The sequence below is a fragment of the Triturus cristatus genome, chromosome 2_2, assembly GCF_964204655.1.
Source record: "Triturus cristatus chromosome 2_2, aTriCri1.1, whole genome shotgun sequence".
In the NCBI taxonomy this organism is placed as follows: Eukaryota; Metazoa; Chordata; class Amphibia; order Caudata; family Salamandridae; genus Triturus; species Triturus cristatus.
In genome coordinates, this window is record NC_140582.1 from 1200767190 (window position 1) to 1200780882 (window position 13693).

The following is a 13693-nucleotide window of genomic DNA, read 5'->3' on the forward strand; positions in this document are numbered from 1 at the left end:
TTCCACATATTTTACTGTGCATGAAAATTAAAATAATTCTATATTCCTATAAGTATGAAAAACAAGGGGCATATTATCAAGAAACGGAGTTAAAATTATCGCTGCTTTAGCGTCAGAAAACTGCTGCTAAAGCGGCGATAATGGGCTTGATAATATGCCCTTGAGAGTTTCAATAGAAGCCCATGTTTTGGTGTCAACATGGGCTTCTATCAGAATTCTCAAGGGCATATTATCAAGCCCATTATCGCCGCTTTAGCGGCAGTTTTCTGCCGCTAAAGTGGTGATAATTTCAACTCCGTGCTTGATAATATGCCCCCAAGTACTGTGAGAAATATGTGGAGCTATTGCTCATAGGATTGCGGGAAAGACAGATGTTGCGTTCACTTCCTATTTATACTGCCATCTCCGCCCTTCCCCACTCATTGCTGGAATAGCCAAGAGTGAAGTACCACAGGTCATCACTTTATGTCCCTGTAGAGTCAGCAGCAATGGGGTGCAGTAGCGCAGGTCGTTACTAGATGTCCCTGTGGAGTCAGCAGGACAAGAAGCAGTACCGCAGGTCGCTACTAGATGTCCCCGAGGAGTCAGAAGCACAAAGTGCAGTACCGCAGGTCGCTACTAAATGTCCCGGTGGAGTCAGCAGCACAAAGTGCAGTATCACAGGTCCTTACGAGATTCATAGCTGCCAGGGTTTCAGAATGCAATGTGTGACATTTTCATAATTTCAATGTAATTATGAGTGCCATGTCAACAACTATGAGTGAGGTGACAGCGCGCCACTAGGCAAGGTCACCATTGTTTTTAGCCTAATTTGTGCTTTGTGTTTTAAATTGGGTTTTAACAAACTGTAATCTCTGTTTACTTTAGAATTTTAACAACGAAGCTTACTTGTGCATTTTGCTCGATTCTCCCGCCGTCCCCGGTCCGCTGCAGCGTCAGTTGTGTGCGTGGAGGGATGTGGCTCCGCCCTCCACCCCTCATTTCCACTACCGGGGGCATTACATAAGCAATATGGGTGCCCAGCCGCGCAGCGGCGCGCCAAAGGCAAGCCCGTCTGTGCCAGTTTGTCGCCATACACCAGACATGCTGTCAATTATGATAATATGGGGTACACTTACACCCGAAATGAGTTGCTTGCAATCAGGATGCAGGTGGGCAGGTGCAAACAATCTGGTCTGGCGGGGGTAGAGGGTCCCTTTGGCTGCAAATGCTGTGGCTTCTTGTCAGGCACCCCCACAACGCTTAGCAGCCACCAGCCCCCCCTTCGGAGTAATTACACGGCCATTTTCCACCTAACTTGCCGCTCCCTAGCCAATCACTTTGCCGATGTTCATGATCTCCTGGAAGCTGAGTCCCCCGACGTCCTCTTCCTCACAGAGACCTGGCTTTCGGAGGACATGGTCGCGGAGCAAGTGCTCGCACTCCCGTAAGGCTGTAAGATACATACCTTCAACAGGGAAACGAGAGGCGGGGGTATTGCGGTCATTCTTAAAACAGGCTGCCTTTGCACCTTTAGAAAGCAAACCGTTGCCAGTTGCGAATGTGCCCACTTTAAAATCGCCCTTAATCCCAACTACAATATGACAGGTTCACTGATCTACCGACCTCCGGGTCCCTCAAAAGTCTTCAGGGAAGCTCTTAGCGAGACTGTCAGTGCCCTGGCGGTCAATGCCTCTAATTTTACAGTCACAGTTGATCTTAATCTGCATCTGGATAACCAGTCTGACTCCAAAGGGACGTTTTTTTGGGCCGATCGTGCAGCTTCTCAGCTCGATCAACAGGTCTCAGGACCAACGCATTCAGCTGGCCACATGTTGGACCCAGTTTTTACAAATATTACTTCCCTTACAGTCCAACCCCCTATACCGATGGGTTGATCGGATCATTATCCATTCAGGGCATCAGGCCTACGCGTAATTTAGATAAAACATTTTCCCTCAAAGCCCCTGGCATAAACTGAATTCCATACCCACCTCTCCGCTACCTCCCCAGCTTTACCGGCTGACCCTAACAAGGCTAACTCGGTCTTCTCTAACTGGATTAGCCAGCCCCTTGATAGCCTGATTCCAGCTAAGTTGTCCATGAATCGTCAATCTAAATCCCATTCATGGTACAACACTAAATTAGCTGCTTTGCTTAAAATCTGTAAAAAGCTGGAGAGAATCTGGAGAAGGGACTATGACCCGACATCTAAGGATCACTACCGGGTAGCCGTAAGGAGATACCACAGGGCCATCCAAGTTGAGTGTGCAGCATATTATGCTGAGCAAATCAGCAAGAGTACTAACCCAGCGAAGAGTATCTTCTCCACAGTCTCAGGCCTTAAAACTCAGAAAGACGCCGTAGGTCTATTGATCACCTCTGATCAGCAGTGTGAAGAGCTTGCTTCCTTCTTTGTCAGGAAGGTAGAAGACATTTATAAATACTTCCCTATGGTCCAACTCGGCCCTCCTGAGGCATCTTGCAATCACACCAATGTCACACTAGAGGCTTTTTCCCCATTTCCCCTGGATCTATTACTCACCCTTTGTTCTAAAATCAAGTCAGGCTCTCCAGTCGATCCACTGAAGCCCGGGCAATTTTGGAAAATTCTACCCACTGTAGGAAGGTGGATATCTGACTATGGTTACCCCCAAACTTTTTGCCTAGTGTCTAGCTGGTTTTTCGACTTAGTTGGCCTGAGATCCTGCCATTCAGGGTCTCAGGCTGTCTGCTCTCTCTTTAAAATGGACTCCATGTACCCTAGGTACATACCCAATTGGTAAGGATCACCTTATTGGACCCTGTACAGTGTATCCTAGGTACCCAGGGCATAGGTGTACCCTAGACCTCCCAGGGGCTGCAGCATGTATTATGCCACCCCTGGTCTGGGCTTCCAATCAGACACAACTGGCTGATCACTCAGCTGGGGCAAGGTCGTGTAATCACCCCTTGCTTAGATATAGTATACCTATATCTACCCTTATATATAGACACATGTGTACCTATCAGCCACTCCTATGGCAGGCCTTAACAATCCTGGAGGCAGAGTGCTTGGTAACATGTGAGATGGTGCTCTAGCATGAGCTGAGCCTGTCTGCAGCTTTTTGAACCATGTCCTTATAGCTGTTCTATGATATAGCCTACCATATACTCTTAAAGTACCTTATAATCTTAAACGGTTATGGTAACTATGGTTTGGCTTTATCAAAACATGTTGTGTAAGGTGTCTAACACTTTGGAATAATACCCCCATACCATTTCTGGTGATGAGGATATTATTCCTCCCTTCTAGAGGGAGAGACATGTTAAAATCCTACTTTGCTGTTTAACTCTCACCAAAGCCTCAGCATCACAAAATGGATGCTGCTGCCACAGACACGAGTCTGACCTCCTGCTGCTGGGAGCCCTCCCAGCCAGGGAGGCCTGGACAATAGGTTTCCTGCTTGGGGAGGTGCTAGCACCTCCCCAGACAGACTTTAGTGTATTGGGGCAGGGAGGGCTGAAAGGAATGAGACATGCCTGGGGCACACAAGGTGCTCCATGCATAGTCCAGTTCAAACCGGTGCTGGGGCACTCCAGCCCCAGCTCTGGCGCGAAACTGGACAAAGGAAAGGGGGTGTAGCCACTCCCCTTCCTGGTCCCGCCCATAGGAGGGACCTTGCAGGTAGCCCAGCCCACTAGCCCAGTATATTAGTAGCTAGTTGGGCCCTGCTGAAATTAGATTATCCTGAACCTGCATCTTGAACAGAAACTCTGGACCTTCGACATTCAACGAAAGAAGAAGACTGAAGAATCTCCCTTGTAGCCAAGGAGTGGCTACCCTGTGCAAACAGGCACCATCAAGAGACTTACCCTTTGCTTTGCTGAAGTTCTACGAGGGACCGACTGCAGAGCCCGACCAGAGCCTTGACTTCCAGACTTCTCTGACCCTGATCCACATCCACAGCCGAGCTGAGATCCGTGGAGGTGACGAGAGACGTGGGACCGGCTACCTGGGAAAAGTGGCGAGTATCTTCCAGCGCAGCTTCTGAGGCACCCTCGAAGTTGTGCACCGGGGATTGAGAAGCCCCAACCCCAAGCACCATCTGCACCGAAGATCAGCCCCTCACACTCCACGAGTCCTGCGTGGGGCCCTTCTGCATTTTCCTGCTTGCCGCGTCTGTCCGGTTGCTTGCCCGTTGGCTAGCGGCCTTTGTGACGACACACTTTTGAATTTCCGCTGCTGGTTTGGCTCCTCCAGACTGGCTCTTGCTCCTCTGCAAAAGAGAAGCACCCCAGACCTTCCTGGTCTGCAACAGAAGCAAGTCCTCCTTTCTTCGTGGGTTCCGCTTGCCAAGGTTTGGTGAGTCCTAGTTCGACTTCGACGATGCCGACAGCAAGAGCCTTCGTGGGACAGCTCGCCTCCTGGTCCTGGTCATCCTCAACATCTCCTTGTACGCGTGGCTGCTGCGACAAGCTTCACCTTTCACCTGCAATCTTCACCACATCGCCTGGTTGCTTCCTAGTTCCACGTGGTCACTGGCTAGTGACCCAGACTCTGTCCCTTCTGCTTGCAGGTATCCTTCCTTCTTGATCCCGGCCTTGGGATCCACCGGACACTCTTCACTGACTGCCTGTCAGCAACTTTCCTTCAGGCATCTATAGGAGTCCACGACGAAACCCGACGCAAGTTCACACCTATGCACCCGCAGCCCGTGGGCTAGGTAACTTGGGTACTCCGGTGCTCATCAGTGTATTGACTATCCTAGTGTCTAAGTTTCAAGTCTCGACTTCCTAGTTACTCCAGAAGTGTCCTAAGTCTTAATAATTCTAAAACTGTACTATTTCTATCGATTATACGCATTACGCGTGGGTGTTTCCACTCTGCACCTGAATCCCGTGGGCCTCCCACTTCCTAACTGTTGGTAGTGTAGTGTAGCCCCAGCGATTCCCTAGGCCTACTCCTATTCTATTTCCGTGACAGTGGTCCTTATACCACTTCTTTAGTATATGGTTTGCGTGGCCCCTAGTGCCTAACTGTATTACTTACCTGTGTGATTTAATGTATGCATAATTAAGACTGTGTTGTACTTACCTCGAATCTCATAAAGAGTGTTGAGGGTTTGACTAGAATAAATACATTCTATTTTTATATATATCTGTGGTGGTGTCCTTTCATTTGGTATTCATGGGTTACATATGGTATCACAGCTGGCTTCACATGCCATTCAGACTTTAGCCTAAGACTGCTCTTGTCCATGCTACCACTAGGATAGCTGGTCTATAAGGTTGACTTTACAACCAATCACCATAAGGGTTGTTTGGACTGATACAAGGTGTACACTAGAACTAGTGACATCATATATCAGGCCAACTTCTCACACCCACTATCTTACGTCCTTTAGAACAGGTGATCAATGGGTCCCTCAGTACAGCGGTCGTGCCTATGGCGTGGAAACAGGCCAGGGTGATACCGCTGCTTAAAAAACCTTCCTTAGACCCAAAAAAGCCAGAAAACTTTCAGCCAATCTCCCTGCTACCTTGGGCCGCAAAGATCACGGAGGCCTATGTTAACTCCCTCCTCACGGAACACCTAAACTCCAACAACATGAGATTATCGCTGGAAACCCAGTGATAATCTCACGAAATGTGGTGTTAGCTTGTTGATAGGGACTCACAAACTTAGCCATGATATCCATCTTCCATAGGATATCATGGCTAAATCAGTCCTGAAGCAGGCGTAAGGAAAGTGTGATAACAGGGGTTATCGCTACTTTTCCTGCCGCTATGCTTCATAGCGTGGGGGTTGATGATAGGAAAAATGTCGCTTAGCGACATTTCTCCTGTCATGTCAGGTCAGGAACGCCCACTTTGCATCTCATTAGAGATGCAAAGCTGGGCGTTAAGATTCCCGGCGCTAAAGCAAGGTTTCACGCGTTAACACCTTGTGAAAACGGCCGCAAAAGCGGCGATAATTTATTATCGCCGCCTTGTAAATCTGCCCCAGAGTCGGCGCTCTTGGCTGTGACAGAACATCTCTGGACAGCTTTAGACGCTGGGCAGACGTCAGCACTGATCCTTCTGGATCTCAGTGCCGCGTTTGACACTGTGTCCCACGCCATCCTGTTGAGGCACCTGGAAGAGGCTGGAATCATTGGCTCAGCCTTGAAGTGGCTGGCCTCATTCCTCACGGATAGGATGTTTCAGGTGATAGCTCCCCCCTTTACCTCGGGCATCCTTCCCATCAGGCACGGGGTAAACAGAACTCTTCCCTGAGCCCTCTGCTTTTCAATCTTTACGCACAACCTCTGGCTGTAGTAGCCAAGAGCAGAGGGCTGACCATGGTCTCCTATGCCGATGACACACAGTTGGTGGTGGATCTCTCGAGTGGCTCCAAGCAAGACCCTTTTAGATTTCAAGGTGATCTTGCGGCAGTCGCCGAGTGGAGGACCGCCAACTGTCTCCAACGGAATGCCAACAAGTCGGAGGTGTTGTTGGTGGGAAAGGACCATGGCTTATGGAATGAGCTCTGGTGGCCCAAGAGCCTAGGCACTGACCCCGCACCCAAGAAGGCAGTGAAGACCTTAGGGGTCTGGATGGATGCTTCCCTTAATTTCCAGACTCAAACTAAAAAGGTGGCGGGAACCTGCTTTGGATTGCTGCGAGGACTCAAACCCATCCTGGGCTTCTTTGGTGCCCCAACCAGGCAGATCATCATCCAGGCCCTGATTATGTCAAGACTTGACTACGCCAGCTCACTGTATCTGGGAACGAACAAGACAGAAATACAGAGGCTACAGAGAGTTCAGAATGCGGCCGCAAGATCTCTCCTCGGTCTGCGTAGAGCCTGCTCAGTTACAAGGGCCAGTCACCGTCTCCACTGGCTGCCTGTTGCTAGGCAAATTGAGTTTAAGGCTCTCTGTATAGCCTTTAAAGTCCTGAAACTTGCATCCTGGAATATCTTGACCAACTTGCTTCTAACCTATGATCCCTCCCGCCAGCTCCGCTTCATGGGACAAAACCTAGGGGTGGAACCCCGAGTCAGGAGGGTCTGTGCCGGAGGTCGTTCTTTTCAGAACAGAGCAGCCATCCTCTGGAATTCGTTGTCGGCCCACATTCGGGGACTTAATAATTACCTTGAATTCAGGAAAGCCATAAAAACCTTTCTCTTCCCCACTCCGTAGGTCTCCCTGGGCTCTCTCCGATCTTGGTCACCTCATTGCTGTTCAGCGCCGGAACGTCTCTTTGCTGGGCAGCTGTTGTGCTTTATAAAAACCACTAACATAACATAACATAACTTACTTTCTCGCGGGCAAAATCAGACAATGAAGATGATTGCGATTTGCCACTCTTTAACAGTGACCCTCAAGTATCCATAACCACTTTCTCACATGCTTTTGTTTTGTTTTTTAGAGCTACTCATACCAGTGTAGTGTGTCAGAGCACTGAACATCACACAGGGACAATGAATCATACATGTGTAAAGCAGTGTATAGGAAATGTTACCTAAGAAGTGTAGGAAAGGAATCATAGGTCATTCATGCTGGGTATAGTTTAAAAGTGCTTAATCTGAAGAAGCACAAACTCATCTCCTTATTTATGAGGCCTTTCATCACTCTTACGCCGCTGGTGCATCACTTTTTGTGACGCTGAGGCAGCGTAAAAAATGTGCCATGTTGAGCCCTATTTACAAAGTGACGCATCTAGGCAGATGCGTCACTTTGTAAACCCCTGCGTCACATAATACCTGCATCAGGTATAATGTATGAAGGGTGGGCTTACCCCCAAAAAAGCCTGGTAGAAGTGGGGCAGTTAAATCTATAAGATGTCACTGCCCCACTTCTAAGAAACAATTGCGTCAATATCTTACGCTTGCCTCACAGCAGGCGTAAGACTGACGCTGGCCCATTAATGCATGGGACTTGCCCCATGCGAAAGGAAACATTGCTGAAGTTGCATCTGTTTTCAGACACACCGCAGCAATGCATCACTTTTGCACCTACAGACACGTCAGAAATACTGACATATCTGTAACTCCTTGCAACATGATGTGTCATACAGTAAATATGACGCATCCATGATTTCACAAGGAGGTAGCACTGAGAAAAGGCGCTTCGCTGTTTTCACGTAGCGATGCGTCACTTCTCATAAATAAAATATACCTCCATGGTTGGGGGTTGTCTTTTCTAATAAGAATTGATTTCTACTCAACTGAACCCTTTTTGCAACATTAGGATAATTAAAGACTGGGCCGAACTTAATTGTCCGATTTACAAGCCCCTTGCGCAGCTGGTGCGTCATGTTGTGTGACACACCGGCGGGCAACCTGCTGCATGATATTAACAAGCACAAGTAATGCCATCCTGCATGGCTTTACCTGTGCTTGTAAATATTGCCCCTTTTCACTAAAAACTTTGGGGATATGCACAATAGAAGTGGTGGAGTGAGGCGTTAAACTATTCCACGGCCTCATAAGGCCCGATTTTTCCACTAGGCAATGGGCACAGGAACACACAGATACACTTTGTTCCCTACAAGCTGACATGATCGCTTCAAAACATTTACAGACACGTGTGAATATCTACAATCTAGTGATCCGTGTAGTTGCGGGTCAACCTGGGTACACATAGTTAACATATAATGAAGGCGAAACAGTACCCATAGCATACAAATCACACTTGTACAGAGATACAGATATTCTGACGGCCGTAGAGACTGCGGTAGTGAGAGAAAGAGCGCAGCCTCAGGGGAAACAAATAATTGTCGTGACTCTAGTACCGGCCTTAGAGGCTGCTACATAGGCAAGCATCCCAAACGCTAAAGCCTTACATCCGGGATGGATACAATGGGCTAATTCTCTCACTGCATCAGATGTAGAATATAGATACTACTCAAGTCTAAAAACACATGCATTCCTGCAATATGAACAAGAATATCCTCTACCAAATGAAATAATGCCTCTAGATCAGTATGAATACTTAATTTACACTGACCGATCTGCGCAGGCAGCCATAGAAAGTAAACAGCAATTCAGCGCGGCGTATGTGATGGCAAAAGGTTGTATGCAGGACGGCAAGTTCCATCCAAGCTGTACAAAAACACAGTTCCTAGGGGAATGCACGGCTCAGCTGGCAGAATTAAAAGCTTTGATACTGGCATTGGTAAATACGGATCGAGAATTCCCCACACTAATTGTGTGTGAATCTTTTTACTGTGTCCAGTCATACAATGAATATCTTCACTACTGGGGTTTAAAGATTCAAAAGGTGGCACAATTAAGAATAAAATGCTATCGGAAAAGGTAGCTAAGTTGAAAAATGAACTACCAAGAACTCACGTGATACACACACTGAGTCATCAACGTGATGGCGTTCACGTTGAAGGGAATTCATTGGCTGAGGAAGCTGCAAAGGGGGCAGTATAACTGCTTTGGTAGCTGCAATTACTCGTTCGAGAACGAGAATAGATGGACAGATAATTGTAGTTGTCACTGCTTCACGCATAAACAGCCCAACAATACCGAAAGATTTTCCACTCAAGTACTCCTACAAGTTAGATATAAACAACATTCCATATGCTCAGATTCCTGGAGTGGGGGATAGAGTAATACCAAACATGGATCGCAGATTAGATTTAATACTAGCTGCACACAAGGGTCTAGGTTCTGCACACACTGGAGTTCCCGCAACACTTTCTTTACTGAAACAATGCTATTGGTGGCCAGGATTACTAACACACACAAAGAACTTTGTCTTGAAGTGTGACGTTTGTCAACAGATGAAGGGCTCCACCGTGAAACGTCCTGCACAGACACCTCTACTAATATCAGACAGACCATTAGCTTGCGCCTATCTGGACCACTGAGGCCCACTACACTCAGATGGGGCTTATAAATGTATCATGGTCAAAGTGGATTCATGCTCAAGATTCCTATGGGTATGACCTCAGCGCATGGCTGACGCTCAAACTGTTATAAAAGATTTGTGAGTCTTTATGAGATCATACGCGGTTGGCACATTACATTCTGACCCTGGCCCCACGTTTAGCTCTCTGGCTTACAAGGAAGCCATGGAAGGTTTGGGTGTGGCTCCTCACCGTGCCATCCTGAGGGAAATTCGCTAGTGGAGATGAAAAACCGGGACTTAAAGCATTCTTTAAAAGCTAGGGTATTAGGTTCCGGTCACTCACCTATATGGGGTACAGCGTGCCCTCAATTATCTGCCAAGAAGCTCTCTAGGTGGGTCACTCCTTACGAGGTTCTATTTGGGACGAGAATGTGGGTACCTGATCTTGATTGTGAAGGCACAGTGGATGATGAAAAACATTTTGACATCAATAAACGTTTGGCTGTTTTACAGGATCTGAATGTATTCAGGACACGACAAAGTAATGTCCATATAAAGCAGGGCGCCACTGGGGAAGTAAAATGAGTAACAGCAAGACATGTCAGGATTCCTAAAGTCAGGAATCTGGTCAGAGAACAGATATTGGACAAGAAAGAATTTGGGCCATCATACAGAAAGCCTGTACCTGTCCTTGCAGCCGAAGGAACAAGAACTGGACTCCAGCAGCCTCTTGCCGGGAAAGAAAAGAGATTTGTCTCCATTGATCTGATCAAACCACACTAAGTGGCCGATACTGAATAGTAGGCCTCGTGGACTCCTGTGTAGCCGAAGTCCTCCTCTCTCTAATATACAGCAAGACTCATCACGTTTGAGGAGTCAACTACACAGAATGATGGACTATGACATAACACCAAGGAACTCGTTCCTCTTGGAACTGATATTCAAACAGAAAATCAAAATCAAAATAAAAGACAAATTTCAATTTGACCAAACACTGATGTCTACGTAAACGTAGCTCGACAAGATCCAGCTAGAAGTAAAAAAAAAACGGCTGAGCTAATGAAAATAGACCGAATTGCATCTGGCTGTTTCATAGACTTTGATACCTTTTCAATGGATCTGAGCGAATCTGAAACGATGCCAGCCCAAAAAACTTGTCAACAACAACTCAAAGACTTTTTTGTTTTTCTTTAAAAGACTTACCTGCTGTCACCGTGGTTATAACTATGGATAACTACCGGGATCCTTTTCTTTCTGTTCTGGTCAGGCTCAGTAACTGTTTTCTGCTTACTTATTAATGGAACTTACCTTTCCCAAAGCTCTGCAACATCAAAAGTGAACTTACTCCTGAAACATCATGCTTCATCACATCACAAACACAGTGACTTGTCTTCAGTGAACATTGCAGCAATTCCTATACCTGATGCTATAGTATGGGACAAGGTTGATTATGACATTTGTAGCCCGACAGATTTTTTAGAAATACCACATTTATTTAAAATTTCCTTAAATTATGTTATTACCTCCAGTACATTTTCCGATGATTGGGATTTTGAAACTGTAAATAATATGTTGTCTGATTTAGAACAATCTGCCGCATTTTCTAGCAATGAAATGTTGGAAGACACACCAGATTTTAACACCATGTATTGTTATCAACATTTTGGTCATAACTTCCTACTGAAATCTAGTATCCCTAGAAATGTTTTCACATATCACCAATGGGAACATTGCCCAACACCGTCAAAAAGAAGTTCAAAAACGTTTGCACAAACGTCATCCTACGTCCGACAGCGGCAAAGCAAGGTAGCACCCCTGGGGAGACCTTTGTGTATATAAACATCACATCTTGCTGAGACAGAGAGAGGAGATCAGGACTTCCAGCCCAACACACTGAAGCGATACGCTGAGGTTCCTGCATGCAAATACTCCAGCTCGCAGTGGTCTAACATCCCTTGAGGGGTGTCCACCTAGAGACCAGAACGGGGTTCCACAGTCTCTCACTTCAGGTAATGGGGTTCAACTTTATCCTAGAGGGATTCTTGGCTTAATACCTACACACATGCTAGGTACACTCAGGTACGTCTAGTTAGGATTGCATTGTAGGAGTACGCATTTTGTCATGTATTTTATATACTTGCCTGCATTCATGATTTTAGCAGAATGGTAGAAATCTACCATCCTTTTACTTTACTAGTGCTTCTAGTCATTTATATCTGTTTCTGTCTAATGATTGTTTCAGCAAATCTATTTTACAACAGAATAATGACTGTTCATTAATCCTTACTGAAAACGTCCCTACCGTTTATTCTGTGTGACTGAGCGAAAAGTAGAACACTGCTTCCACGGTACTGAGGGATCAAGGTTGTCATGTTCAATAGTTGCCAAGAACTATTCTCTCCTTGGTAAGAGGGGTTTTTAGTGGCACTGAGAGCTAGCTGGTATACAGGCTAACATACCCGATAGGGGTGTCCAGAATCAGTCTGACACCAATCCTATAGTCTATGTTGTCTAAACGCCCAGAACCTAAATAGATATATAAGAACTACACGACACCCTATGCTTATAAAATGACACAGCTCGGCACAGCAAAATGGCTTGCGGCGCTTCGGTTTGTTATTTTTGTGAAAATGTGGCCCGGTGTTTTTTGTACTGCATTGCAGTATAAAATGCAGTAAAATTTGTTTACAGAAAAAAATGAGTGGCAATTTCCTTTTTAATGAAATCTGATCAGTGGCATCGGATGCCCTTATTAGTTTGGTGATTGTAAATAACATATTGGGCCTTCTTACGGGGAGTCTCTTGACTGATGAGAGTACTGTGAGTTTGTGGTTATTGGTACGTCTTGTCTCTTCGTTTTTTTAAAACAGACCGCATCTGCTGACTCTTAATCTGGTGCTCTTAGAAATCGCTTTATATTGACTCCATGTCAGTGCACTTTCGGAGAGATTTGTCATTTCACATAAACCTTACAAAAAGTATTAGATTGGGCAATTAACTAGCAGCAAATCCAGAAAGGCATTTGATAGCTTTGAAAGATTGTATAGTTTGTAAAGTACCAAATGAATGTCTAGTGTGAAACACAAAGGAGCTTATTTACAAGCTTATTGTTCCTCCGGTGCGTCACTTTTTTAGACGCACCGGTGGCGCAGTCTGCCTACCCATATTTACAAGCCCACATATAGTCACCCGGCGTGACTTTTCATGGCCTTGTAAATATGGTCCCCTTTCACGCATTACTCTGCGTGAAAGGGGCGTTCCATGGGTGTTGCTGTGAGTGTTCCCACGCATCATCCATGGAACTTCATGCAGTTCCAGATTTACAACATTTTGTAAAACTAGGACTGTGTCAGAATTCTATGCCTCCCCAAGGGAGTCGTAGGAATGGTGCAACGAGGAGAAATTCTTTTATCTCTCCTCGTTTTTTCCTTTTTCAATGTGTGCTGCATTATGCGCATAGAGGAAAATACCAATAATGATTGCTTTCGTGCAGTCATCCCACAGTGCAGGCACCCTTGCAACATGACGCAAGGATGCCTGCACTGGCGCATTGCAACCAATTGTGCGCCAGCACAGGGCAAAGCACAGGGATGCGTCCTATTGTTGTTAATTAGAGTTCCCGGTTTTATGGTATTTATTTTTTTAACATTTCCATCTGTATTTATCCATATTTCTTTTTTGGTTATCTTAATGGCCTTTATCCATATTTACTTTGTGTTTTAATAATAAATGGAGCTATAAAATGTGATATTTACACATTTATTTTACACTTGGATGTGCACTCATACATGGATGCCTGTCACGTTTTAGCAAATTAAGCAGCCACATATAACAAAACACTACACTCTAAGGTACATTTTGAGGCTATACTACAAATATGTGTTAAC